At 38.2% G+C, this 27,486-nt stretch overlaps 1 protein-coding gene across 1 annotated transcript in view; it reads left to right on the top strand.

Moving 5' to 3' along the window:
* COL19A1 (collagen type XIX alpha 1 chain) overlaps positions 1 to 27,486 on the top strand; it is a 341,639-nt gene that overhangs the window by 112,343 nt on the left and 201,810 nt on the right. The window lies entirely within an intron of this gene.

Here is a 27,486-nt window from a genome sequence, read left to right as displayed (position 1 = left end):
TGAAGAGCCACAAAACAAAATCAACATCAGGAAGAAAAAAGAAATTAACAACACCAAGAAGTTAAGTAACATGCTACTAAATGACTAATGTGTAGCTGAAGAAATGAAAATCAAGAACCTTCTTGTAGAAAATGATGCTACTGTATGATGTATGAGTCATTGAATAATTAGAAGAAAGTGTTTTGAAGAGATGAAACTAAAGAAAAAAAAAAACCTATGTGATATAGTTCCCGCTGATTTTTTTTGGTGAAGTGTGTCTCTTCTAGACAACAAATAGATGGGTTTTGTTTTTTAATCCAGTCTACTACTCTATGACATTTGATTGAGCTTAAACCATTTACATTTCAGAGATTAATATGTATGGGTGGTACTTTGGTCCTGTCATTTTAGGAATGGGTTGTTGATTGGTTTAGTCTTCTGTTGTCATTTTACTGGGATGTTCTTCCCATTTGCCTTTGGTTTTGGTCGGTGCTATTCCTCTTCTCTGTCAAGAGAACATCTTGAAGTATCCTTTGTAGGGCAGGTTTGAAAGAGACAAACTCTTTTAACTTTTCTTGACTGTGGAAGAATTTTATTTCATTTTCAAAGACAAGAGAAAGCTTTGCTGGCTATCTTATCCTAGGCTGACAGTTTTTTTCTTTAGAATCTGGAATATGTCACTCCATTCTCTTCTTGCCTGTAGAGTTTCCTGTGAGAGATCTCCTGTGAGTTTAATTGGCATTCCTTTATATGTCACTTGATTTTTTTCATGTGCACATTTAAGGATCTTTTCCTTATGTTCAGTTGAAGAAAGCTTGATAACCATGTGTCTTGGTGAAAATCGCTTTCGATCAAGCCTGTTCGGAGTTCTGTGCCCCTCCTGGATCTTGTTTCCCAATTCTTTCTCCAGATTAGGGAAATTTTCCTTTATTATTTCATTAAATACATTTGCAAACTAAGCTTCTCTTTCTGTACCTTCTGGGACTCCCATAACTCTTAGATTTGGCCTCTTAATAGTGTCAATTCTTGAATACTTTTTTTTGGCCTGATCCAGCTCTGCTTCCAGCTTTTTGTTTGCTTCCCCCTGATGACAGGAAATATCTTCCAATTCTGAGATTCTTTCTTCTGCTTGCTTCATTCTATTTTGGAGACTCTCCATTGTACTTTTAATTTGCTCTACTGTGTTCTTAATTTCTGATATATCAGCCTTGATTTGCTTTACTGCTTCCTTAAATTCTTTGAACTCTTGTATGTGCTCCTCATTGTTGATCAGAATCTTTAAAATGAGTCTTATAGATTCTGTATGCCCCATTTTCTCGATGTCTTCTTCAGTTAAGTCTGAGGTTGGCATAGGGTTTTGCTCCTTTGCAGGGGAGTTTTCGGTAATATTCATTGTGCCTCTTTGTCTCTTCTTTTGCTCTTGGTCATTGTACTTCTGGTTAGCAGAGCCTTCTCCTTGGGGCCGATTTCTAAGCTGTGTCACCCACAGGTCTACAATGTGATTTTACTTATTGCCGTTGGTACACAACTTTTTCCTTGCAGCCACTTGTGCCACAACCTCCAGCGAGTTCCAGGTCTGGGTTCTTACGTTTGATTTCCACCAGGGTCTCCATAGCCCCAGCTCCTGGCTCACCACTCTCCACCACCTGTGATACTGTGCTGAGGCTGCACCATTGTCTCTGCAACCTTTCTCCCACTTCCGGTTGGAGCAGGTCCCAGGATTAGAGAGACACCAGGTGCTCCAAATAGTCAGGTTGCTGGTGGCACTGATCTTGTCAGAACCTGTTGGTTGGTAGGTCTGGGTGCTACACGGACCTATTTTGACTGGTACGATGCCACAGTGAGTGTTATTTTCATGAGGGACCAGTGCAGGCCATGGAACTCAGTGAGTTCTCACGAGCTCAGCACATGCGCAGTTCACTGTTGTCCCCCGCAGTCCCAAAGCATTTGCCACAGTGTGTAAAATGGTGCCTGACGTATCACTACTAGAAATCTTGATCTGCTGGCCATCAGGTCTGAGATCTACCCAGACCTGTCTTGGTTGGAACCTCCAGAATGCCACGTTGCTGCAGTTCACTGAGTCAGAAATGAGTTCACTCTCAGCTCAGCACATGCTCAGTCCTTTCCCTTGCCTTTGCCTCCTTACGCAAAATGGCGCCCAATTCAGCTCTAGTGGGCTGATGGGGCTATGAAATCCATCCTGTGCTCACACTGCCCGTCTGGGATCTGCTGCTCTGTCTTTGCTCCGGGTCAAATCAAACGGACCAGCAGGATGGACAGTTCTTTGTCTGGGTTTACCTTCCAAGCTCCCAGTGAAAGTTTCTTCCCACCTGGTTGCTGGTGGAGTTCTGGCTGTTGGTGGAGTTCAGATTGCTGTTAGCTGAATGTTGCTGGAGTATCAGTCACTGCAACACCACACCATTGTGTCCCCTGCTTTCCTGTGTCTGTCAGTCTCCAGGTACCCCTCTGCTGTTGTTCTGTCCTTTCCTATTTCCTGGAATGTGTCCTCTCTGCTTCATCCTGATTAAATGTTTTTCTGTCCATTTAAATGTGTCCTTACCCTATGCTGCCTTCTTGATTATCTCCTTTTAATTTCTTTAACACACTGTTCATTCAGCAGCATGTTGTTCAGCTTCCATACCTACACATAGTCGACCAATTGAGACTTGGAATGGCTTTTCTTTCAGTTTGTATATTGGTAAGAATCTAATTTACAATAGTGTAGAGTCATCCAATCTATGGTATGTCCAATGAATTATTTCCTTTGTGGCCTCTTAATGTATTTTTTAATTTTTTTAAGATTTATTTATTTTTACTTGAAATTCTGTTATAGAGCAAAGAGGGAGGGACAGCCAGATCTTTCATCTGCTGGTTCAATCCCCAAATAGCAGAAATGGCTAAAACTGACCTAGACTGGAGCATAAACCAGTGTTTTTTCAAATAGGTACAGGGTCCCAAGGAGTTGGGCCATCCTCTGCTGCTTTTCCCATGCCATAACAGGGAGCTAGATCAAGCCAGCATGTCAACACCAGGACATTCTTTATTTCTTAGAAAGACATTTTAACCCTCATTCTGAAATACCAAATGTTTAATGTGGCTATAGACTTACCTGAAACTCACCAGTTGAAACTTTTTTCCCCCAGATTGAGAATTTACTTCTCTTAAAAAAAAATACGTACTGTATTAATAATAAATACAAGGCATTCATTTTAAGAGCTGAGAGCACTGAGGCAGTTTTTGTTGTTTTTAAGCTTAAACTGGCTGAGAACTAAAGGCTTCCCTCTTTACTTAGAGCTGGTTCAAAATAATAACTATACCACAACACTTGTGTTTTAGAATTAATTCCTAGGCAATTGTAAGAATTGAAAATGAATTTGGAGCCCGGCGCAGTGGCCTAGCGGCTAAAGTCCTCGCCTTGAACTCCCCGAGATCCCATATGGGCTCCGGTTCTAGTCCTGGCAGTTCCACTTCCCATCCAGCTCCCTGCTTGTGGCCTGGGAAAGCAGTCAAGGACGGCCCAAAGCTTTGGGACCCTACACCCATGTGGGAGACCTGAAAGAGGTTCCTGGTTCCCGGCTTCGGATCAGCTCAGCACTGGTCATTGTGGCTCACTTGGGGAGTGAATCAGTGGATGGAAGATCTTCCTCTCTGTCTCTCCTCCTCTGTGTATATCTGACTTTGTAATAAAAAATAAATAAAATCTTAAGAAAAAAAGAAAATGAATTTGTTAAAATGTTGATAAAATATGCTTAAAAGTGTTGAGAAATGGATTTAAAATACCTAATCAAATGACTTCCCATGGTTAATTAGTCAGAATCTAGCTTTCTAAGAAAGATGCCCTAATTTGATAAATAGGAAATGAGTACTGCAAAATATAGAGGCAGTGAAATCATTCTTTTCACTCATTCCTCTGATAAACATTACAACTTTTCTTCCAGGCAAAGGTCTCTGGTCTGATGGTGGACTTAGCACTATTAGAAAAGGAGACAGAGACGGAGAAAAGATTCAAAAGCTCATCTAGTTTTTTTTATTATTGTAAGATTTATTTATTTATTTATTTATTTATTTATTTATTTATTTGAAAGGCAAATTTACAGAGAGAAAGACAATGAAGGAAAGAACTTCTATCAGCTGGTTCACTCCCCAATGTTGAACTGGTTCGAAGCCAGCAGCCCGGAGCTTTTTCTGAATCCCTTGATTCATAGTGCCGAGGACCTGGTCATCCTGCACTGTTTTCCCAGGCAATAATCAGCTGCATAGGAGGTACAGCAGCCAGAATATGAACCAGTGCTTTTATAGGATTTCAGTGCTTGAAAGTTGAGGAGTAGTCTGAGGAGTCATGGCACCGGCCCCTCACTAACGTTTCTTGAAGAGAAAACTTATTTGTAAAAATTAAGACTACTTGAAAATGAGTATGTTAAAAGTAGAAGGTAGAAGTGGGTGATGAAAGTATGACTTCGAAAACAGCTGAGCATAAATACAAATAGGATCTCAAATTAAGATCCTTTCACTGAGCATTGTTGAGAATTCCTTAAGCCTTTATGTTTTCATCCACAACATTGTGAAAATTTCTCCTACTTCAAAAGTTTCACTCAAAATATCTCTTCTGAGGGTCTTTAGATGTTTAGGCCATTTAAAAATGCATATTATTAATTTGATTGCATTACTACCTGTTGTGTTTTAGTGCTGTGTAATCTATAGCATGGTACATCTTAAAACGCATATTATTTGAGAATGCATATTTAAAGACTTTCCATCAACATAAATTGAATTTAATAGACACACAGCAAATTCAGTGTGCCCATTAAGATTTTTGAGAACAGAGCTCAGGGCTTTGCTAAAGCATTTCTCCTCTTCATGTCATAGCTCCATGTAGAGAGATCTCTGTAGTTACCTAAACTTCAGATATGTTTTCAGTGGCAATGAGAAACTAAGAAGTCTTTTTGTTTTTCAATAAAACCACTTCCCAAGTGAAAAAGAATACAAATTTTATATTTAATTATGTTTGTTCTAGTTCAAATGACATGGATTAGAAAACTTCACTCTCCCACCATTTTCCCCCATGTTGTTATACTAGTTTGGTTCTTTAGTAAAAGTTATAAGTTTTACATTGTATTATTTAAGCGCATCATGGCATTGTAGGTACAGATAAAGGTGGAAAATCTATATCATATTGTCAAGGTATATTTAACACTCATTGAGAATCCTCCATTTTGGGGAGAGCAGAGATGTCTACTACAGTGTATCTTCAATTCTCAGTATGCTGTCTCCATTATATAGTTCATCTATGAGGATATACATACCTACTTGTTCACCTATGTATCTATGTTTTGAGTTTTGAATAGATGTTTTATATCAAAGAATAGATGATATTTGTCCTTTTGGATTGGCTTATTGCACTGAGCATAATGGTCTTCATTGGCACCATTTTATTGCAAATGGTAGAATTTCATTCTTTTTAATGGCTGGATAGTATTGCATGGAATAGAAGTCCCACAGTTTCATTAGCCATTTCTTTCTCAATGCCATCTGGGTTGTTTCCATGTCTTTGCTATTGTAGATTATGCCGCTGTAAGTATACAGTTGTAGTTAGCTTTCTCAAATGCCATTTCCACTTCTTTTGGATATATTCCCAGGAGTGGAATAGCTGGGTCATGCAGTGATAAATTTTCACTTTTCTTGACACTCTGCACACCGACTTCCATGTGGCTGCTTATTTTTAAATCCATCCTTATTTCTACTTCATGTCGTACTCTTAGGAAGTCACTGAGCTTTATGGCTGTAGCACCAAATCATAGAGCTCCCATCATTTTCTAGAAACTGCTAGGAAATATATTAGGTGAATATTTAAGTGCATTTATGCGAATCCTTTTACCTTAACAACTTTGGATTTTTTAATGTATTTTCAGTGTTTCAAAGCTAAAAAGCACTATCCCAGAAGTGTCCACATGACTCCATAGATATTCAGATCCTGTATAATAGCCTCTTAGTTATAGGGCATCACTAGATATAACACAAAACAAAACAAAAATATTGTCATGTTCTTTCGTTTTATAGTCTTCTCAAAAAGGGGATTAAGGTAATAGAATTATTAACTAGTAATAGTCTATACAGTTTCCCCGTATATCAGAAGTATGAACAATAGTACTTGATTCAGTAAAAATTGTACTCATCTGTGACTCTGACAGAAGGCAACAGTGAGGGAAATTATTCATTTGCTGCTGAGAAGCCTCAACTCCAAAAGCTGAAAAACACTGAGAAGGGATCTCACACTAGAGGCCTCCAAGGGACAATGTGGTTCTATAATCAGCACAGTGTTTGTAACACAGAATCATCTAGAGGTCCTGTGTGCTATTGAAGTTTTCCCAAAGTTAAATCCACACACATTTGTACCCCAGCTCTTTTGTTCACTGGCTTCTAATGGTTGACTCTATCAAAATGCCTCCCAGCTGTGCTTAACTGCCTTGTGGGTCTGGTTTTTGATTGTTGCTAAGGATTCCCCACTGTGCTTACTTAGGAGCCCTCTGACTAGCTTTCTTCCTTTTCCTCTAGAGAACCCCTACTACTATAGAGTTCTTAATACCGTAAAAGTGCCCTGTAAAATCTGCTCATGTAGTGGTCTTTTTTATTTTTGCCCAGCATTGCACTAAATGGAAAATGGGTTAAGTTTGAAATTAAGTGTGAACATCTAGTTGTGACATTGGAGAAATAAAATGAATACATATAAAACACAATTATTTGAATTTAAAGCTTTAAAGTAATCTGACTCATGTAGGTTCTGGCAAACTGCAAGGAGGGTTTGCTAACAGCTCTGCTCTAAGAAATGCATCTTTATTTTAATTTTTAAAGAAATATAGGGGGAGAAAAAGAAATTTAGGGCCTGATATTGTGGTCCTATAATTGGTTAATCCACCCCCTGCAAGTGCCAGGATCCCATGTGGTTCATGTCTCAGCTGCTCCACTTTTCACCCAGCTCTGTTTGTGGCCTGCGAAATCAGTAGAGGATGGGGTAAGTCCTTGGAACCCTCCACTCATATGGGATGCCCAGGGATAGCTCCTGTTTCCTAGCTTCAGATCCGCTCAGCTATGCCCAGTGTAGTCATTTGGGAAGTGAACCAGCTGATAGAAGATCTCCTTTTCTTTATGAATCTGTCTTTCAAATAAAAATAAGTATAAAGTATCAAATATTTAATTTAGGGATACAGTACAGGTTATCTTTTCTCTCTCCTAGTAATAAATAAAGATTTATTTTTATTGAAAAATCAGATATACAGAGAGTAGGAGAGACAGAGAAGAAGATCTTCCATCCGATGGTTCACTCCCCAAGTGGCCTCAATGGCTGGAGCTGAACCAATCCGAAGCCAGGAGGCTGGACCTTCTTCTGGGTCTCCCACATGGGTGCAGGGTCCCAAGGCCTTGGGCTGTCTTCAACTGCTTTCCCAGGCCACAAACAGGGAGCTGGATGGGAAGTGGGGCTGCCGGGACCAGAACCGGCACCCATATGGGATCCCGGGCGTGCAAGGCGAGGACCTTAACCACTACGCTACTGCACCAGGCCCAGTTCATTCTCCATTAACTGCAGCATTTTCAGTGACTTGCTACATCAAAGGCAGGAAAATAACTGACATGTCATTTTGTCTACTTATATTGGCTAGCCTTGACTAAAAGTTCAACACTGAAATATGAATGTATTGCCAAAAGATAAGGATGACCTAGTCTAAGGTACACTTAAGTAACAAGTGTCTAAATTATCTGAAGAGGTTCTTCCATCTTCCATTGGAAGTTTGCTAAGGAGATTTGGCCATTCCCTATGAGGTAGCTCCCATATGAGAAAATAAGAAAACAATCCGTACTCACTTCTAGTGAACAAATGCTGTGCTGGGGTCATTTTGGAGATTAGCACAATGCTTATAAAAAGATTCCTAGCATCTCTTTTACTTTTGCAAGAGTCAGATTGGGGGGGGGGGGCATATCTGTGCATATGCCATGTGTGTGTAAAAGGGAAATACAAGACAGTGTCCATGCATTAAGGGATTCAAAATCCTATTGGAGATTCTAAACAAACCCTCCATTTTCTCTCTCTGTCTTGAGTTGCCTCAGTTCAACCATCACCTCTCAGTAGGATACTTTCCAAATCCGTGTGCTAAGCCTAAGGTTGCTCTTGGCGTTCGGTCTACTTTACACAGCTACTCAGTCTATCTTCCTGGATGTCTCGTTCATTCCTTCAGATTAGTGTGTACAAAACGCAGCCTGTCCTTTTCTCTGTCACTTATGCTGCTCTGCTTGCATTTACTCCTCTTGCTTGTGGTGTTATTAGCATTGTGCCAGGCTTGACCCAGACCTAAAACATAGTATTCTGTGAACTCTTGATACTCTTTTTCTGTATCACATGTTTTTTTCAACTTACCCTTCATCACCTCCATAACATTATCCTAAATTACAGTCTTTGTTGCCTTTGTCTAGAGTGCTGGAATAGCCTCTTTATGCATTATGTATGTCCATCTTTCCCCCCAGTTATTGTTTCTATAATTTTCCCAACTGACAATGCCACAGATCTGCTCTTAAAAAAAAAAATCAGTGCCTCTCCATTGACTACAAGAAATCAGTGAGCCAATGGTCTTCAGGTTTATCATCCCTCATGTCTTTAGATCTAGATCCTGTATGAACAAGGGGAACTTGCTAATAATTAGCTACAGAATTAGTAATTAATGTATATGAATGGTGTATATTTGTACACATGTGCAACACACTTATATAAATGGTGAAGCTATATTTTCCAATAGTAAGTTATTATCATGGACAATTTAAAATCAATACAAAAGTACACAGATTAGAATAGTAAATCCCTATGAATATCAGCTAGATTCACTTCACAGCCAGTCTTGCTTACTCTGATATCATCTTGCATTGTATTGAGGAAAACCCAGATCATGTTTCTAATTCTATATCTCCAGAAATCATCTCTAAATGGTTAGGAGATTTAGTCAAGATCCAAATAAGGCCCATGCTTCGTCTGGCTGCTTTTGAGTGTCTATTAATCCATAATTTCACCTCTATTTCTGTCATTCTGCTGTTTACTTACATTACTTGTTTGAAGAATCAGTCATTTGCTTTAAAGAATTCTCCAGTCAGGATGAGCTGATTGTACCATCCTGGTGTAACTTAATGCATTCTTTTCTCCTTTTGCATGGGTGGGGAACCTTTGTTTTTTATCAAAGACCACTTTGATATTTATAACATCATTCACAGGCCACACAAAACTATCAAATTAAAATTAGCCTGGAATGAATCTGTTGAATTTCAAGTTCTCCTTGCAGTTGCTATGGCATTATCAGGTCAAGTAATTATGCAGATCAGTTACAGTCCACAGGATAGACATTCACCGCTTGGGTGGGTAATTCAATCAAAGATGTGATCATTTTTGTCAGGGTTATTTCACAATTTTTATAGAAATGTTTTGCCAGGAGTCACTTAATATCTGACTATGTCTTTCTCTCTCTGACATGAGCTGTGATTATTATTATCAATGTTCATTTAGTCAGGATTTCCAAATGGTATCATGTGTGTTTTATCCTTCCCTCTACATTTATAACATGTAAGCAGGAATGTCCCCTCACTGATTTCATGATTACCCAGTGATATAGTTAAAGTAGAAAAGTTTTGGTTAATGCTTAATTATTTCCATTTATATTTATTTTTCAACATAATGAGTTGGTTCTCCAGCATTTTTGAATGATTACTAATTATACTTCATTTTATTTGTTCATTAGTATGCCGCTCCATTTTTATTTATTGTAGGTATATGTATTGATCTCAAATTATTCCATTTTGGACAGCAAAAGCTGCTTCCTGCTAACCTTTGAATCCCTTAAACCATGTTATCTCTTTTTTCCAATGTAACTTCACCAAATTGATTGAAAAGTTTTACTCTTTCTAATATCTGATAAAATCAGTCCCTCACCCTACACCCTAAATAGCACTATCCCATAAAACAGAGTAACTGCAATAGTTTTCCCTTTTAATTGGGCATACATTCCCAAGGCCCCCAATAGGAGTCCTGTGTATATTCTACATAATTAGTACATATCATGTACTTAAGATAAAGCCTAATTCTTAAATCTGACACAGTAAGATGGTTAGCAAAATAAACATTAAAGTAGAGCAACTATAAAAATATGTTGTAATAAAATTGCCATCATCATCCCTCTAGTACTTTGAGGATACCCTTAATCAGAACATGGATTACTTAAACCTAGGTACTTTAAAGCCACCACAGCTGGTAATAAAAACTGAGATGAGTACTGAGTGACCAGTGTGTGGAAAGTATACTCTGGACAAAGGGACACTTCACCTCCCAAGGGAGTCCCAGTGGCACTGCATGAGATCTCATCACACAGCTCAATGCAGCCATGCATCTTAACAGATTTTATTCTGTTATGATGGACTTGTTCAGACTTTTGCGTGTTATTTAAGCTGTAACCCTCTTCAAGGGATAATTTACCTACCCTTTGCTGCAGCATAAAGGCTTCATGACTATATCTGCCTGTAGTGCATACCTCATCCTGAAGTCCTGTGGCTCTCAACATTATGGACGCCATAGAAATTATCAGAAATTAGTCTTCCCCAAACAACAACATTGAGTCTTAATTGTCCCCAGTGCTTTGTGAAAAGATTTCTATAAAATTGTTAGGCAATCAGTTTGTTTGATAATTTAATGCTGCTTTAGTAAGTTGCTTCATAGTTTTATAAGCCTTTCAATAATTTATATTGAATGTACATATATTTCAATCATTTATATTGAATTATATAATTATAATTTTGCTTATTATGGGGTTTGAGTATCTAAAATAGTTTAACATATATCCAGTTCTACACATAAAATTGGATGAGTTTTCTCAGATTCAATAAGTACAACTGAGCCACAAATTTTATAATAGTACTGACAAAATGGTATTTTAAAACTATATTATTGGAAATAAATTCAAATTTACATAAGTATAGAAAAGGCCTACAGATATTTAATTCCATGTAATGGATCATTATATTTCCCTCTTCCTTCTGCATGAGTATGTGTATGTAGAGCCAGGAAATATTTTGTGAAAAATGGGTTCTGAAAAAGAGATTCAGAGAATTAAAAAATGTTTTTACACCTAAAAAAATCATTTCACTTTCCAAGTACTTTGTTGTAGCCCTCTTATGTGTGTGTTGTGTGTATGTGTGCTAATGTATGATTTAAGATGAATTTCCTTAGTTTTTGACCCTTCACAACTAAATACTTCAGTGCATATTTTCCAAGAATATAGATATTCTCTATTGCAACCACATGAAGTCATCAACTTCATAAATTCACATTGGTATGTTACATGTTCAGTTTCAACAATAGCTTATAAATAACTTTCATAGGCAATGCTCAAAATTTTGCCAAGATTGATGATATTATTAGGCAAAGTTTATTTATTAGAAATGAAGGTCATAGCATTTGTGATTTTATTGGGGCTAAGTACTTTCCTTTTTATGTATTTGTAATTGAAAATTCACAAAGTTTGTAGACAAATTTTAATACCTAAACAAGAGAACACTAATGTGTGCATGCTAGTTAAACAAGGACAAGATAGAGACAGAAAGGAGAGCAATGGTTTTGGACCTAGCTGAGATTTGCCTGTGATGATTGTGGGGAATTTCCTTCTTGAGCTGTCATTCCCACTGGATTACCAAACAACAGCTGCAACAAACTGAATTATTTCTCCCAGATGGTTATCAAATTTCATCTCCTTTCCTCATCAGCAAAATGAAATGAATTTTAGAACAGGCCTGAAATATGATTGCAGACATTGCGGTAATAAGGGGATCGTAGCACTGGCACATAGATGAACCATCATTTTTAAAGAATGTTTTCTAGATGTGGTGTTTGTTCCAAATCAGCCTGCAACTGCATTTAACATGCCATTATTTTCCTCAAAATTCTTCTTGATGAAATTCCTTTCAAGAGACATCAGTGAGCAGCACAGTGTGTATCTGTTTATGAGCATCTGAGAAGAGGCAGATGAGCCTCATGATTGCAGGGATGGGCCCATATTGGCACATCTGAGACTCTGCTAGGCTCTGTCCATGGTATGTCCACCTTCTAAGCCATTGTCTTTGACTCAGCTTTCTCAAAGTATGCTCTTACCAATAGTTTGCTACTTAGGACTTGGCTGTTATGTTGCTTTCTTCCTTAAAAGCAAATTATCTCTACCCTCCCCACTCCTAGTAAACTTAGTAACCTCTTACGGTTGGTCATTCTTGATGTACTTAACAGTAATTTTAAGCAAAATGTGAAGATGAGCTGTGGCATATGATCTTGCAAAAGCACTCTTGGTGATCATCTACATTTGCACTAGCTTAAAACCATATTTTACTATCTACAGAAATGATAGTTGTATGAATGTCTCCTTGATTCTACACCACAAAATCAGTTTTGAAAAAGCCTTGAAATTCTGGATCTGTAGTATGCTAGGACATAATCCATCATAATCAGTCACTTTATCACCGTTTTCATTGTCATCAGCAACAAGTGGGAAATTAGTTTCAAGTGTATTAAAGTAGTCATCTGTAGATACCTATACATTAGAGACTATTTTTTAAAAGTCAGCTTTAACACTTTCTTAAATTCTTTTATGCACTTCAGTGGTTATCTATGTTTCCATGGAATCATAGACACACACATAGACACACACATATACACAGTGTTGAAACTTACAACATTTAGATGGGAGAGTTTTGCTTAAAATGACATTCTGTAATTCTTAGTATTTGAAAATCACTGTATATTTTAAATGTTTAAGCTATTAGGTAGCTACTATGTAAGTATATTTGAAACCACTGAACCACAATAACTCGCGCAAGAAATGAGTTTTAATTGCTTCCAATAGCCTATGCTGAGTAGATTTACTTTCATCTCAGTAGACAAAAGAATAACATGAAACAGCTTCTGATGATGTCTGTATTGTCAACTTGTTTACTGACTTACACATGCACAATAGAGGGGATAGGAAGAAAACTACATTTTAGAATACCATTTTATGCCATGTATTCTATGGAATAGATGTATAAGATACATATTTATACATATATTTGTATGTACATAAATATGGAAAGAGAAAGTGCCTAAAGAATGGAAAGAGTAGAAATATAACTGGGAAAATATGTACAACAGTGGGGGCAACAAAGTACTCCGCCTTGCAAAAAAATGCTAAAAAACATTTGAGTAATGGCTATAACATCGAATTTATTCTTCAAGAATTCCATATATTGACTAGAAAAAGCTGAGGCCCACACACATGTTACCACAGTTTCCGTCTGAGCTGTGACAATCGCTCAACTCTATTATTACAGAACTAGATACTATAAAAAAATGATATAGATAGTCTAAAGATTAAGTACAATAACCTATGAAAAATTACTAGCTAAGCTCCACAGAAGCTTTAAGGGAACAGAAGGGATATAAAAATAGAAAAGAGTGGAGTTAAGATACCTATCAACTGATGACCAGTGATGTTGAGCCTTTTACCATGTACATGTTGGCTATTTGTATGTCTTCCTTGCAAAAATGTATCTTTAGTTCCACCTCTGATCTGTAATTAGGTGAAGTATTTAGTTCTTTCTTGGAGCTCCATGCATAGTATGGTTATTAATCTCCTCTCAAGTGTATAGTTTGTGAACATTTTCTCCCATTTTGTAGGTTTCCACTTTACCCGGTTGTTTCATTTGCTATGTGGAGATAATTTGGTTTCATGAAATTTGTCTAGGTTTTCTTGTGCTTTTTGGAGCCTGATCAAAATAGTCCCACCTGTTCCAATGTTATTACGCTAGGAATAGCAAAGTTTGTTTCTTTGTTTGCATAGTTTTTATAGTCTGACATTTAGGTCTTTATCCATTCAGATTTGATTTTATATCATGAGAGATGGGGGCTAGTTTGTTTCTTTGGCATGTGAATATCCAGTTTTCCCCACATTAATCCTTTATTTTTACGTGAAAGGCAAGTTTACAAAGAAAGGGAGAAACAGACAGAAAGATCTTCTGTCTACTGGTTCACTTCTCAAGTGACTGCAGCAGCTGGAGCTGAGGAGTCTGCAGCTTCTTCCCAGGTCTCCCCCATTGGTGCAGGATCCCAGGACTTTGGGCCATCCTCTACTGCCTTTCCAGGTCACAAGCAGGGAGCTGTATGGGAAGTGGAGCAGCTGGGACATGAACCAGCACCCATGTGGGATCCTGGAGTATGCAAGGTGAGGATTTAGCCAATGAACCATCACACTAGGGCCCCTATTTTCCTTTTTTTAAAAACATTATGATATTTTGAAAAGATCAAAAAGACATCTAGTTTAGAAGAATTTAGACTCACTACTATATAGATGACCACTTTAATTCTAAGCCTGGAGAAAAAGCCTACGATATGTCCATTGAAAGACAAAACGTGGGAGATGGCATTGTAGCAGTTGCACCACCACCTGTAACATTCATATTCTTATGTGCTGGTTCCTCCCTAAACTGGTGAACTTCTGACTCAGCTCTCTGGCAATGTACCTGGCAGAGCAGTGGAAGGTGGCACAATGCTTGGGCCCCTGTAATCATGTGCGAGACCAAAGTGAAGCTCTGGCTTCAGCCTGGCCCAGCATTTGCTGCTGTGGCCATTTAGGGAGTAGCCAGCAAATACATGATTTGTCAGTCTCTGTCTTGCCCTGTCTCTCTAACTCTGCCTTTCAAATAAATAAATAAATAATTTTTTGAAGAAACAGTGCAGAGTTCATGTATTTCACAGTTAAAATTATAAAATATCCGTATTTCCATCTCTTTCTCAATCCCTCCCTAAATTCCTACATTTTCCTTCTCAATTTTATCCTTTGTTTTTTTACAAAAACATAATTTCAATTTACTTCATAATCACATACTTGATGCAACACTAACCATAATGTTCAACAAATAAACAGTAAAAAGACTCTATTCTGTTGGTTGCATCTTTATTGAATGTTTCCTTTGCAACGCAAAAGCTTCTTAACTTGATATAACCTTATCTATTTTTTCTTTAATTGCTTGTACTTTTGGAGTGTCATCCAAGAAGTATTATGCCAAGGTCAGGTAGAGTTTCTCCAGTATTGTCCTCTAGTAATTTAATGGTATCAGTTCGTAGATTTAGATCCTTGATCCATTGCAAGTTAATTTTGTATGAAGTTTAAGATGGGATATTTCTGCTGAAGAGATCCAGTGTATCTTATTTATAGAGGGAACTTTCATTTCTGTTGGGAATGACATCAACTCATTGGTTACATAATACTTCGTTGTCAGTGTATGGATTAATTTCTGAAGTTTCTGTTCTTTTCTAACGGTTTGCATATACAAGATTGTGCCAGTACCAGGCTGCTTATTGATTATCCTGTAGTATGTATTGAAATCCTGTGTTATGATGTCTCCAGCTTTGTGCTGTTTATACTTGCTTTGGTTATTTAGGGGTCTTTTGTTTCCAAATGAGTTTAGGGATCTTGGTTTTTACTAGATCGGAGAGGAATGATCGTAGTATTTTGATTGTGATCATGTTGAATCTGTAAATTGCATTGGGTTGTGTCCACATTTTGATATTAATTCTTCCAATCCATGAACATGGAAGACTTTTTAAGTTTTTTTATGTGTTTGCTTGTATTCCTTAATGTTTTGTGATTTTTATTGTAGATATCTTTTACATTCTTGTTTAAATTTATTCCAAAGTGTTTACGATTTTTGTGACCAGTGTGAATGATACTGATCTTACATGTAATTTCTCAGCCATGGTATTGCTTGTGCTGTTGACTTTTGTGTGTTGAATGTAAGTTCTGCAATTTTGCCAAGCTCTTGTGAGTTCTAATAATCCGTTAGTAGAGTCTTTTGGTTCCCAGGTATATAATATGTCATCTACAAACAGGGATAATTTGACTTCCTCCTTTCGAATTTGTGTCCATTTAATTTCATTTTCTTAGCTAGTAGCTCTGACAAATATCAAGGGCTATATTGAATAGATGGAGAAAGTGGGCATTGTGTTGCACCAGATTTCAGTGGAAGGGCTTCCAGTTTTTCCCCACTCATTACAATGAGGTTGTGGGTTTGCCATATATTATCGTTTTTGATGTGTTAACATATTTTCCTTTTATACCCACTTTCTTAAGGTTTTCATCATGAAAAGATGCCCTCTCTTATCAAATCCTTTCTCTGAATCTTTTTATAATCATGATTATATTCATTAATTTGTTGATGCGATGTGATGTATTTATTAATTTGTATATTGAATTAAGTTGCACATATTCTGCATCCATTGGATAAATCTCACCTGGTCCAGGAGATGGTCTTTTTGATGATTTTTAGATTCGTAGACTATTACCTCAATAAGAATTTCTGTATCAATGATCATCAGAGGTATTGATCTACACTTCTCTTTTTTGTGTGTTTTTTGGTTTGGGAATTAATTAAGGTGACTCTGAACTCACAGTGGAGTAGGATTCCTTCCCAAATAGATAATTTAGACAAAATGTAATAACATGAAAGAAATCCTTGAGAAACTGCAATTCTTAGAGAATACGGGACAATAAATTAAAAGGAGAAAAATGTGGCTACCGGTGTCAAATAAAAAACAAAAGAACATGTTGTCTCAGCAAACATGTGTTTATAATGACTGATGAAAAAGTACCAAATGCACTTTATAGCTCAGGAAGAAAAAGAAATGTGGGTGATGAAGGTCCCCTAGACCTTGTGAGCACTGTTTGAGAAGCCACAAGGACACAAGTCAGTGTGGAGTGGATTGCAAAATGTGTAAGAAAATAGAATTCATACATTAAAAATGGGCAGGCTATTTTTAGTAAATCTGAAATAGGAAGGTGGCATATGAAGCAAAAAACGACAGGAGATGAAAGTGAGATTTTTAGTTCTAACAGAAGATTGCACTACATGTTTCACTGTAGTTAGAAGTGAGTAAAAGAAAATTGAAGATTCAGAGAAAGGTGTATAATTTTAATCATCAAATCTGTGAAAGGACAGAATACCATAGGATTAAGGGATGGGTTGAGGGATTAACATCAAGCATTGTGGACTGATGGATGCAACAAAGGAGTTATTACATACTAGGACTGTTTTCCTAGAAGTGAATTTGTATGTTTCATTGCAATAAGGGAAGGCTTCTGTGAGGCTTCTGTTTTCTCTGCAAAAAGAAGGGCTGTCTGAGAATACAAGCACAGATCATTATACCGGGAATTTGAGAATTTAAGGACCTAGAAAATAAGTTAGTGATCATAAAGTTATACTAGTGCCAATCTGCCCAAGTACATAGTTTTCTTTTCTTATAGGCATAGTTAAGAATCTAGAACAAGAGGGATTATGGAAAAATGGCTTCGTTTGGCTTTGTTACATCATAAACATATATAGGAGGATGCTTAGAGAAGTGATTAAACAGCAGTTCACATAATAGTACAGGGATATGGACAAAAACAAAGCCATTTGAGGCTGGGCAGGCATTGTGATACAGTGTGTAAAGCTGTGATCTGTGACACTTGCATCCTATATGGGCAGGAGTTTGTTTTGACTGCTCTGCTTCCAACCCAGCTCACTGCTCAAAGCCTGGGAAACCATCATAATACAGCCCAAGTGCTTGGGTCTCTGCTTCCCATGTTGGGGATCCAGATGCAGCTGCTGGCTTTTGTGTAGCTCAACTCTAGCCGCTCTGGCCGCTTGTGGTCCGGGGGTGGGAGGAGTGGGGGTAGCAAACCAGTGAATGGATGACCTCTCTCCATATAATTCTGACTTTAAACGGAATAAAATTAAAATTTTAAAAAGCATTTGGGACTGATAGCTATTGATTTCATTTGAAATACCCCAAAACAAGATCTGAGTTTATGATTTCAAGTTTACTTAGGAGGACTCTTAAGATTCAGGGGAGAATGGGAAAAAACAAGTCAGGAACCAAGGGAAAGCTAATAAGAAGGTGCATATTTGAGTTGCTCACCATTGTGGGCAACTAGGGCTGAGTACTAGTGGAGATCTTCTAAGGAAACCTGTAGAATCTGCCATGGAGCTTGTCCCTTTACGGGACAGAAAGCTGACACGTTAATCCAATACACCTGTCTCCCTTTGGTGAAAAATTACTTACAGGAGTATTAGTACCCTCCACATTTCCAGATAATTTTACCAGGACAAAATAAAGTACCTGACTTAAGGAAAATAACAAAGGCATAAATCCAAAGATAGTGGAGAACATAGAGGGGATATGTTGAGAGCATCCAAGACTTCACAGAAACATTGCACGGCAGCTTCTGCCGAGAATTGAGGTGAGCCAAGAGGATGTATTGCACAGTTCAACCTATTGAATGGAAGCCCCACTGATGTCAAAGTAATTGAGTAAATATTTTGAAGTAATAGGAATTCCTTGACAATGAAAATTACTTATATCCTCTGAGTTTTAAGTTACTTAAAGCTCCAGAGTTATTGATTTATCATCAGTAAGTTAGAATGAAAATAGGCACCTAAAAGATCACTGCAATAATTAAAGAGAAGCCTCAATATGTGAATTGTCCAGCACAGAGTCAGAGTCTGATAGGCTGATAGAACAAAATATATTATTGCTATTATCTAAAATAAAATATGTCATTGGTATTAATACCTTCCAGCCTTAGGGATGATAGAAAATCAACTTAAACTAATTAATTTTTAAAAAATTATTTGTATTAGTATAATATTTCGTATGGCAAGGTCATTAAAATTGGGTTGTTTTTTGATTGAGTTAAGGAAAGAATGAGTACTGAGAAAAGCTTAAATGTAATCTAGCTCCCTTGTGTTCTATTTCCATTGGTTAGAATTGCATGTAAGTTTCCACCAAACTGGAAAAATTTACTGTGTTTTCAAAGAAATATCTGGAGATATTCTGTTGGTTTTGCATTTGGATTCTTTTTGAAGTTATCTTAAACACCAAGAAACTATCTAAATTCATTCTTCTTTTTAACATCCGATGTCAAAGAAGTTTTAATTATAGATGAAATCTTTAATGTTGCAGTTTTGTTTTCACTTACTCTCTTTTCAATGGAGAGAAAGGAACAGCTGTTTACTATTGTTAGCATTCTTATTGTTTGGGATCTATTAGTTATGCATCAGTTGAATGTATACTTTTGTTTCCTGTCTGGTTACAGCATCCCCACTCATTTTCTTCAGAGTGTTACAATTTAAAATTGAGATGTTTTAGAGATCATCTGGACCCAATGAATAAGCTAATTAATGCCACTTAAAATATTGATAATTGTCATCTAGTATTTACACTGAGTTTCTGATGAATTATCTAATAAATCCCTTGCCAGCCACCAGTTGTAATACTATCTTTTTTTATGAATGATAAAATTCTGCATAGTAATTATGTTGAATATTAGGTGACTGATATTTTTCCTAATTTATCATTTCATCTTTTGTTTTATTTTTGCTTTATAAGCTGATATTAAGATTTAGGAAGTGTATTTTATTCTCTTGTGAATTTTGGGTTTTTTTTTTTTTTTGCTCCACATCTAGAGAGCACTTCCATATGATAAACCCTGAACTATGTTCACTTAGACCTTCTGGTACTTTAATATTTATTTTTAAGTTGCTTTTCTAGTCCATGAAGAACTAACTTAAACACAAGATGGCACACCTTAGTTCTAATAAATTTTATGTTGATTATTATAACATAACTATTATATTAACAGTTCCTAAATGGAGATGATTTGACCTATGGAGAATATTGCATAATGTTTGGAGACATATTTATTTGCCAGGACCTAGAATGAAGTTTTTGGAAGAAAGATGGGCTGCTTGTCTCCGATGGTTAGACAGCAATAGATCTATACATAAATAGCCTGGGCACCATTCCTCTGCTAGTTTCTTACTTACTGGTAGTATTAATCTGATTACATTTTTATTCCCTATCTGGAGAATATTTTGAGAGACTTTGCCTCCTTTGAAGAATTACAGATGCATTCTATATTCAGTTATCCTTGATCGATTTTAAAAACAGTGAACCTAACAGTTACAGAGTACAGACTGTGTCATACTGCCTAAGTTGAACCAGTCTTGGGTACTTAACTTCTGTGTCCTCTGTTCTATTAGCTGAAAATGAGAGAAATAATCACATTTTTCTCAGAGGTTATCATAGAATTTTACAGTGATTGAACTGGTGTATGACACATGGTAAGCACTGTAGATGTATAATTGAAACCTTGTTTCCTGAATCTCATTTAGTCACAGTTCCCATATTTAACCTTTTTATTAAATTATTTTTTGAAAAGATCCATTGCTGATTTAACATGAAGATTTGGTTAATGCAATACATGTGCTTAAGTTAAAACTTTCTGTAAGCACTTCATCTTCTTGGCATGCAGCATAAACCCCATAAGAATATAAGTTTTATTCTCTTCTTAAAATTTGAATTTTTTTTCTTTTATAAAAATTTTTCACTTGCATAAAGCAAACAAATTTCACAGTACAGATTTAGGTGCATAATGATCCTTCCCACCCTACACTCTCCCGCTTGCAATTCTTACCCTCCCTCTTCCTTCCTTACTGCTTGTCAAAAGAAGAGTTTTTATAATGGGGTATTTTCAGTTCACTTTGTGAACACAGTCTTAACACTCCATTAAGTAATGAATTCAACTAATGGCAAATAGAAAAAAAAATCACTGTTCCTCAAGAGTATAGACAAAGTTTGTAAATAATAATCAAATCTCAAAATGCCAATCTCATTCATATAGATTTATCTATACTGTGTATATTAATTCCCACAGATCAAGGAAAATGTGATTTTTGTCTTTTTGGGCCTGGCTTATTTCACTAAGTATAACAGTTTGCAGTTGCATCCATTTGTTGCAAAGGATATGATTTCATTCTCATTTATATCTAAATAGTATTCCATAGTGTACATGTATAGCACATTATCTAGTCATCTATTGATGGACATCTCTATATAATCATTATTTACCTGTTTCATCACTGTCAAGCTTGCAGATTTCATCCTAGACACATATCTCTTTAATATGTAGAGTCTTTAATTTCTCATATGGGAAAAATTTATTTAAAATGAATATATTTGTGATTAAAATATGACAGTTATATCAATGGAATCTTCTATTTTTTAGTATAAAGATTTCTTTTATTGACTTGACTTGAATATATTTTATGACACCATTTAAACACCATGCTGTTTCTCATCCTCTAATTTGACATTTTCATCTACAGGTTTCCGATTCTCTGAATTTGTTTTTAGTATTTTTTAAGATTATATTTATCTTTTAGATTTTTAAATTTGTTTTTATTACAAAGTCAGATATACAGAGAGGAAGAGAGACAGGGAGGAATATCTTCCGTCCGATGATTCACTCCCCAAGTGTCTGCAACAGCCAGTGCTGAGCCAATCCGCAGCCAGGAGCCAGGAACTACTTTCAGGTCTCCACAAGAGTGCAGGGTCCCTAAGGCTTTGGGCCGTCTTTGACTACTTTCCTAGGCCACAATCAGTGAGCTGGATGGGAAGCAGGGCAGCCTGGGATTCGAACTGGCACCCAAACGGGATCCCAGCATGTTCAAGGTGAGGACCTAAGCTGCTAGGGTACTGTGCCAGGCCCTATTTGTTTATTTTTATTGGAACAGTAGATATATAAAGAGAAGAAATTAGAGAAAAATCTTCCATCTGCTGGTTCAATCCCCAAGTGGCCGTACAACTGGAACTCAGCTGATCCAAAGCCTGGAACCAGGAGCTTCTTCTGGATCTCCCATGTGGATGCAAAGTCCCAGGGCTTTGAGCCCTCCTCTATTACTTTTCCAGGTGACAGGTAGGGAGCTGGATGCGAAGCAGAGCAGCCAGGATTCAAACCAGCACCTGTATGGGATCCCAGTCGGCATAAGGCAAGGATTTAGCTTGATTTGGCTATCACACCAGGCCATTTTTAGTGTTTCTTTGTCCTAATGAACGAGCAAATTAATAAAATATTCACATAAATGGCAGTTTTCTTTCTCTATGTGCTTGGAATGTTCTGTTTCCAAGTTTTATTGTGGAAACACTAATAGAGTAGGTGTTTTTGATATGAGAAGTAGTGAACGTTTCAAATAAATGAATATCACATCTCAAATGTCATTTTTCACTCATTCTTTTTCTATAAATATCCCAAGGCAATGATGCACTAAATATATACATACATTCATAAAGGTAGCTGTAAATTTTATCCACAAATATAGGTACAAAGTTTTTTTCAATTGATATTATCACTCATTAAAAATGTTGTTATAGCATAAGATTACAATTTTATCATACTCTTTTCAGTAAGAATATTTCCAGTATCTTAATCTTTTGTTTCTTTTGGTTGTTGACTTCAAAAGGCAATTTATTTATTCACCTGTAATAACAAATGATGTTACTTATTTACTGCAAAATATCAGAGAATAGCTGGACACCTAAGAACAATAAGATGCCTGGCTTTAATGTGCATCGTGAGGCTACAGAATAACTTTTTAGCCTTCTACTAAGGTCAAGTTTTCCACCTTGGTGACAGGGACCTAATTACTGGAGCCATCACCTGCTGTTTTCTAGAATGCATGTTAGCAGGAAATTGGAATTGGAAGCAGAGCTAGGACTTCGACACAGGCACTCAGATAAGAGATGTGAGCATATTAACTACTGCACTAAATGCCTTTCTTGATCCTCTGACTTTTCTTTCTGTGTGTTAACTATGGCAGTCTCTGTATTGACACTGTCCAGCTAAATTTGCTATGAGGATGGAAAGCTTCTCATCTGCATAGTCCAATAGAGTAGATTTTGTTGAGCACTGGATATGTGACTGGGACACCTGAGGAACTACTTTTCTTTTTTTTAATAATCTTAGTTGATTAGGGCACAAGGGGTCGACGACTAAAGGAAAGTGGGTAAGAGCACTGTTTCCACACTAGTATCATTACGTTTTTTCCCTGTATCTGGGGGTCAAGGAAGAAACAAAGGGAGAAGCCCCACCCAGCCTCCCACCCATCCCAGTTCCCCAATTTGGGGCATGCTCTGTGGGTCCTGCTCAAGCAGTTTTGATAGTTCAACAGTTCTGAATTGCTGCCAATCTCACCATTCCAATCACGATGAAATCTATTCAAATCTACTGGCTCACATAGTCTCTTCATGGTTGAGGTTCTGAGATCAGTTCAGTTGGAGGGATCTCCAAAGAAACTTCGTCTAAGGTGATCCCAGACCTGATTCTTGTGTGTGCTTGCCAGTAGAGGATCTGGCACAGTCTGTCGCCCCAATCAGCTTATGCACATGCTGGTAGTTGCAATTGCTAGGTCAGTTCTGTTTCCAGCCATGTCTTCCACTGGAACCGATGGGTGTTGTAGTCCAGCCTGATTCTGCCCACTTCATAATCAGCCCTCATGCAAACCAGTGGGAGCTGCAGCCTAGTTGGGGCACCTCCCCATAATCCCCACCAGGCCTGCCTCCTACGCTGGTTCCCATTCATGCTAATATGTACCGCAGACTTGTTCAGTCTGTCCTACATCCCATTTAGCTCTCATACATGTCAGTGGGCGGTGAAGCCTAGTTCAATCCAACCAACCCTACTATCCAGCCCACATACACACTAGCGGGTGCCTTTCTGTCTAGCCACTCCTGCCCCTGTCTTGGTTTTCATGCTCTCCAGTGGGAGTGGTAATCCAGGAGAAAGGTGCCCACTATCTCCCTACTGGGCCACTCCCACTCCTGGATTATGCACTCTCCAAGTGGTTCTGGAGTTTAACTTGACAGATTAAGTCCTCCAGTGCCAGCCTCTGCCAGCTGATGCTGCAGCAAAGCCCAACCTGGGCTAATTTTTGCTTGCATTCATTGGAACAGTCAGCCCAACCTGGTCGTTCCCTGATCTAGCTCACATGAGGCCCACAGGTGTTGTAGCCCTGCCTGGTCGGGTCTGCCCCCATCCCAACTCAGGCTCTCCAATGGCAGTGGTTGCCAGCAGGGGAGCTCACATTTCCCCTGCCAGCTTTGCCTCTCCCCTCCCCTCCCCCATATCTCATGTGTGCTGTTTGGGCACTGCAACCACATCTGGTATGGCTTACCCCACCTTGGCATTCCGTAATGTGCACGGGTTTGTGTCGTGACCAATCCCGGCCCGACCCACACTCTATTTTAGTGCTCTGATTCACCAGCGGGTGATGTGAATAGGTTCAGCCTGGTCTGCCCCCCACCTGTGCCATATGTATGCCGGTGGGTACCTTTCCCTGGCCTGGCCTGGGTTGCTCCCTATCGTGGTTCTTCTGTTTACCTGTTGGGACTGTGTCCTGCCAGAGAAGTTTCCCAAACATCGCCATCAGAACCTCTCCCTATGCCAGATCTTGTGCATACTGGTGGGTCCATGCTCCAGCCCTCCTTGCTGGCCTTCAGTCCATTTCGGTTCTTACTGTTGGATGTTTCACCCCAGTCAAGGCTCATCCATACCCAGACACTGCTCACACATGGCTCAGTAGGGACAGAGACCTAGCCTAGTCCGTCTTACATCTACCCAGGTTCTCCAGAATACCAGATGGTACTGGCATCTAGCCCAGCTCCGTGTGCCCAGCCCCAGTCCATACTTGTGCCAAGGGAGATTGCAACCATATCCAGACCAGAATTCAGCCCCAACTCTGGCCCCCACACTCTCCCATGGAAACCCCAACGCAGCAAGGGTGTACTCTCACAGCTCCCCAACCGAGTCTGTTCCCAGCCCTAGATTACCCGCATACCAGAGGTTGCTCTAACCCAGTTGGCTTAGCCCCTCACCTGTCTCAGCCTTTGCCTTCAATGCTGTGGCCTAGTATCCTTGGTTTATGCAAACCAGTCGGTGTAAGAGCCTAGTTCGGCATGACATGTGCTCCACCCTGATTTCTGTTCTTTCTTGTGAGTTGAGGTTTGCTCGGCCCTGCCCAGTCTGCCCCCTTCCAGTTGCAGCTCAGCCCAACTATTTTTCTAACTGTATTTAAATAAAATAATTTTCTTTGACATTGTGATTGGTGACTACTATAATGGACAACACACCCCTGGAGTTGTGTTTATTCCCTCACCCCTCCATCTTAGTTTAAAATCCTAGGCTTCATTTAAACATGCATATATTTCACTGAATGTGTTTTATGCACTTTTGTTTATAAGAACACAAACATAAACAAAACATACAGATCTCAGATCAAGTAATTTTTATCTGGTTCCTGTGTTGCCAATATGGTGATAATATAGAACATGAGATAAGGAATGTATACATGTCTTTTTAAGATGTTTCCCTTTTTATTAATGTTTTTGAAAATGAAAATATTCATTAGAGAAAAAATATAAAGGTAGAAGAACAGAAGATATAAAGACATGAATAACAATCACTATTATGGCACAAAATAATGACCAAGAGACTACCACGCAGATCCTCAGCATGTGCCAATAAGCTTATACTTTTTATATCTAATTAGCCTGAAATGTTATGTCACGTTGGGTATGTGTCATTCACAGTGATATTTCTGTTCATCTTGAACCTTTTATTGCAGAAAGCCCAAACCTGTGTCTGCTTTCTCATTGCACAGCAAACTAATCATTGACACTAGGGTGGAGGAAAAAAGTAGGCATTTGATTTTCAAGGCCCAGAGTAAGAAATAGGACAGCTAATGCTTAATTCATAGACTCCCAGCATGGTAAGAGGAAAGGAATCTTACAGACAGGGTTGGAATAAAGAGGTGTGTGCTAAGCTCACGAGCAGATCTCTGGTTGGTCTGTAGTTTTTGTGTTACTCCTTTGATTGGTCAATGATAGGATAGCCATTGTGTTCTTTCAGGAATTTTAGTGTCTGTAGTGGGTACCAGTCAGTCTGGATACTTTAATGTGGGGAGCAGCCGTCCCCACACGGATGAGGGGCTTCAAGATGGCGGCTGGCCAAGTGCCAGGAGGCGGGACTTGTTCCCGCCAGGAGGCAGGCAGGAAGTCACAAGGATAGGCTAATTCTCCCTGGCTGCGATTGCTGGCCTATCAGATAGCGTGCTTTGGACCACGTGCAGAAGTGATTGGTGGAAGAACTGTATTTAAGCAGCTCGCTTTCGGCAATAAACCCCTTTTGGTTTGGCAAAGTCTTTTTTGGTTCGTGACATTCTGGTGGCTCTTACATGGGGAATGGGGGGAATACAGAAACGGGAAGAATTGGGAAGAAGAGTGGTGGAAAATGGGAGGAAGGGTGGCGAAGAAGCGGGTAGGAAAGCTTAGATAGATGGGGACAGCAGCAGAGATAAGGTTTTAAAATGCAGCCACTTTTGCCAGTTTTTCCCGGACCTTCAAGAATATTCCTCGTCATTTTAATGTCGCTGCAGGGCGGCGACACTTTACGCAGGTGTCTGTTGCTTTGTTCTGGACCTGAGGGTTCCTGTTTAAAATAATGCAACTACAGAGAGTATAACCCCAAGATACTATCTGTGGAGGAAATAAATGACCTCATGAATAATGTGATTTGGAATCCTGTGCAATGACTGTGTCTAATAGTAAACTCCCTCAATTCAATGAATTAGTCCTTATAGATAAATTTGCAATCAAAGCAAGGCAAAGACTCTAAGCTAAGAGAGGGAGTCTGGTAGATTATAGATTGAGAATATATATGATTTTTTAAATTTATTATTCATTTTTCTTGGAAAGGCAGATTTTCAGAGAAAAGGAGAGAAAGATCTTCCATCTGCTGTTTTACTCCCCAGGTGGCTGTGATGGCCAGAGCTGAGCTGATCCAAACCCTGGAGTCAGGAGCTTCTTCTGGGTCTCTGACATGGGTGCAGGGTCCCAAGGCTCTGGACCATCTCTCCCTGCTCTCCCAGGCCACAAGCAGGGAGCTGGATGAGAAGTGGGGCAGCTGGGACATGAACCAGTACCCATATGGGATCCCGGGGGGGACAAGAATTTAGCCACTTGGCTGTTATGCCAGGCTTGAGAATATCTGTTAAAAGCATTGTGTGGGGGCATTTTTGACATATATATTATATTTGTACACTGAGGCTAAAAATAGACTTTGCTTAACATCCATTTACTGAATTTGTCAGTTGTGTCTTTATATGTCATGAGAATTTTCATATAGTATATGATTGATAAGCTTTAATAGTTGAACCATAGTTAATTTATTATGCCTATATATCATAATTTATGTAATCACTTTAGTTTTTGGCATTTAGGATGTTCCTTTTTCCTACTATAAATATTATATTCAACAAGTTGGGTCCTAATATTTTTCTTCTCTAATTATTTCTTTAGTACTCATTTTTAAAAAGATTTATTTTAATTAGTTTAGTACTCATTTTTAAAAGTAAAATGACAAACTGAAATGAACAGAAGTTTGATATATATGTCAAAACTATCTATCCATGTATTTATAGTCTAGTAGGATTCTAGACATCTATGGCCAAATTGTCTTCCAAATAGTTCTTTGTTGCTTATAGAAGAAAATAGATAATCCGTGTTCTATTTCTGCCCTTCAGTCATTTTGATAT

Source organism: Ochotona princeps, chromosome 1, assembly GCF_030435755.1.
Source record: "Ochotona princeps isolate mOchPri1 chromosome 1, mOchPri1.hap1, whole genome shotgun sequence".
Taxonomy (NCBI): Eukaryota; Metazoa; Chordata; class Mammalia; order Lagomorpha; family Ochotonidae; genus Ochotona; species Ochotona princeps.
Note: the sequence above shows the minus strand (reverse complement) of the source record. Positions and strands in the feature narration are given on the sequence as shown.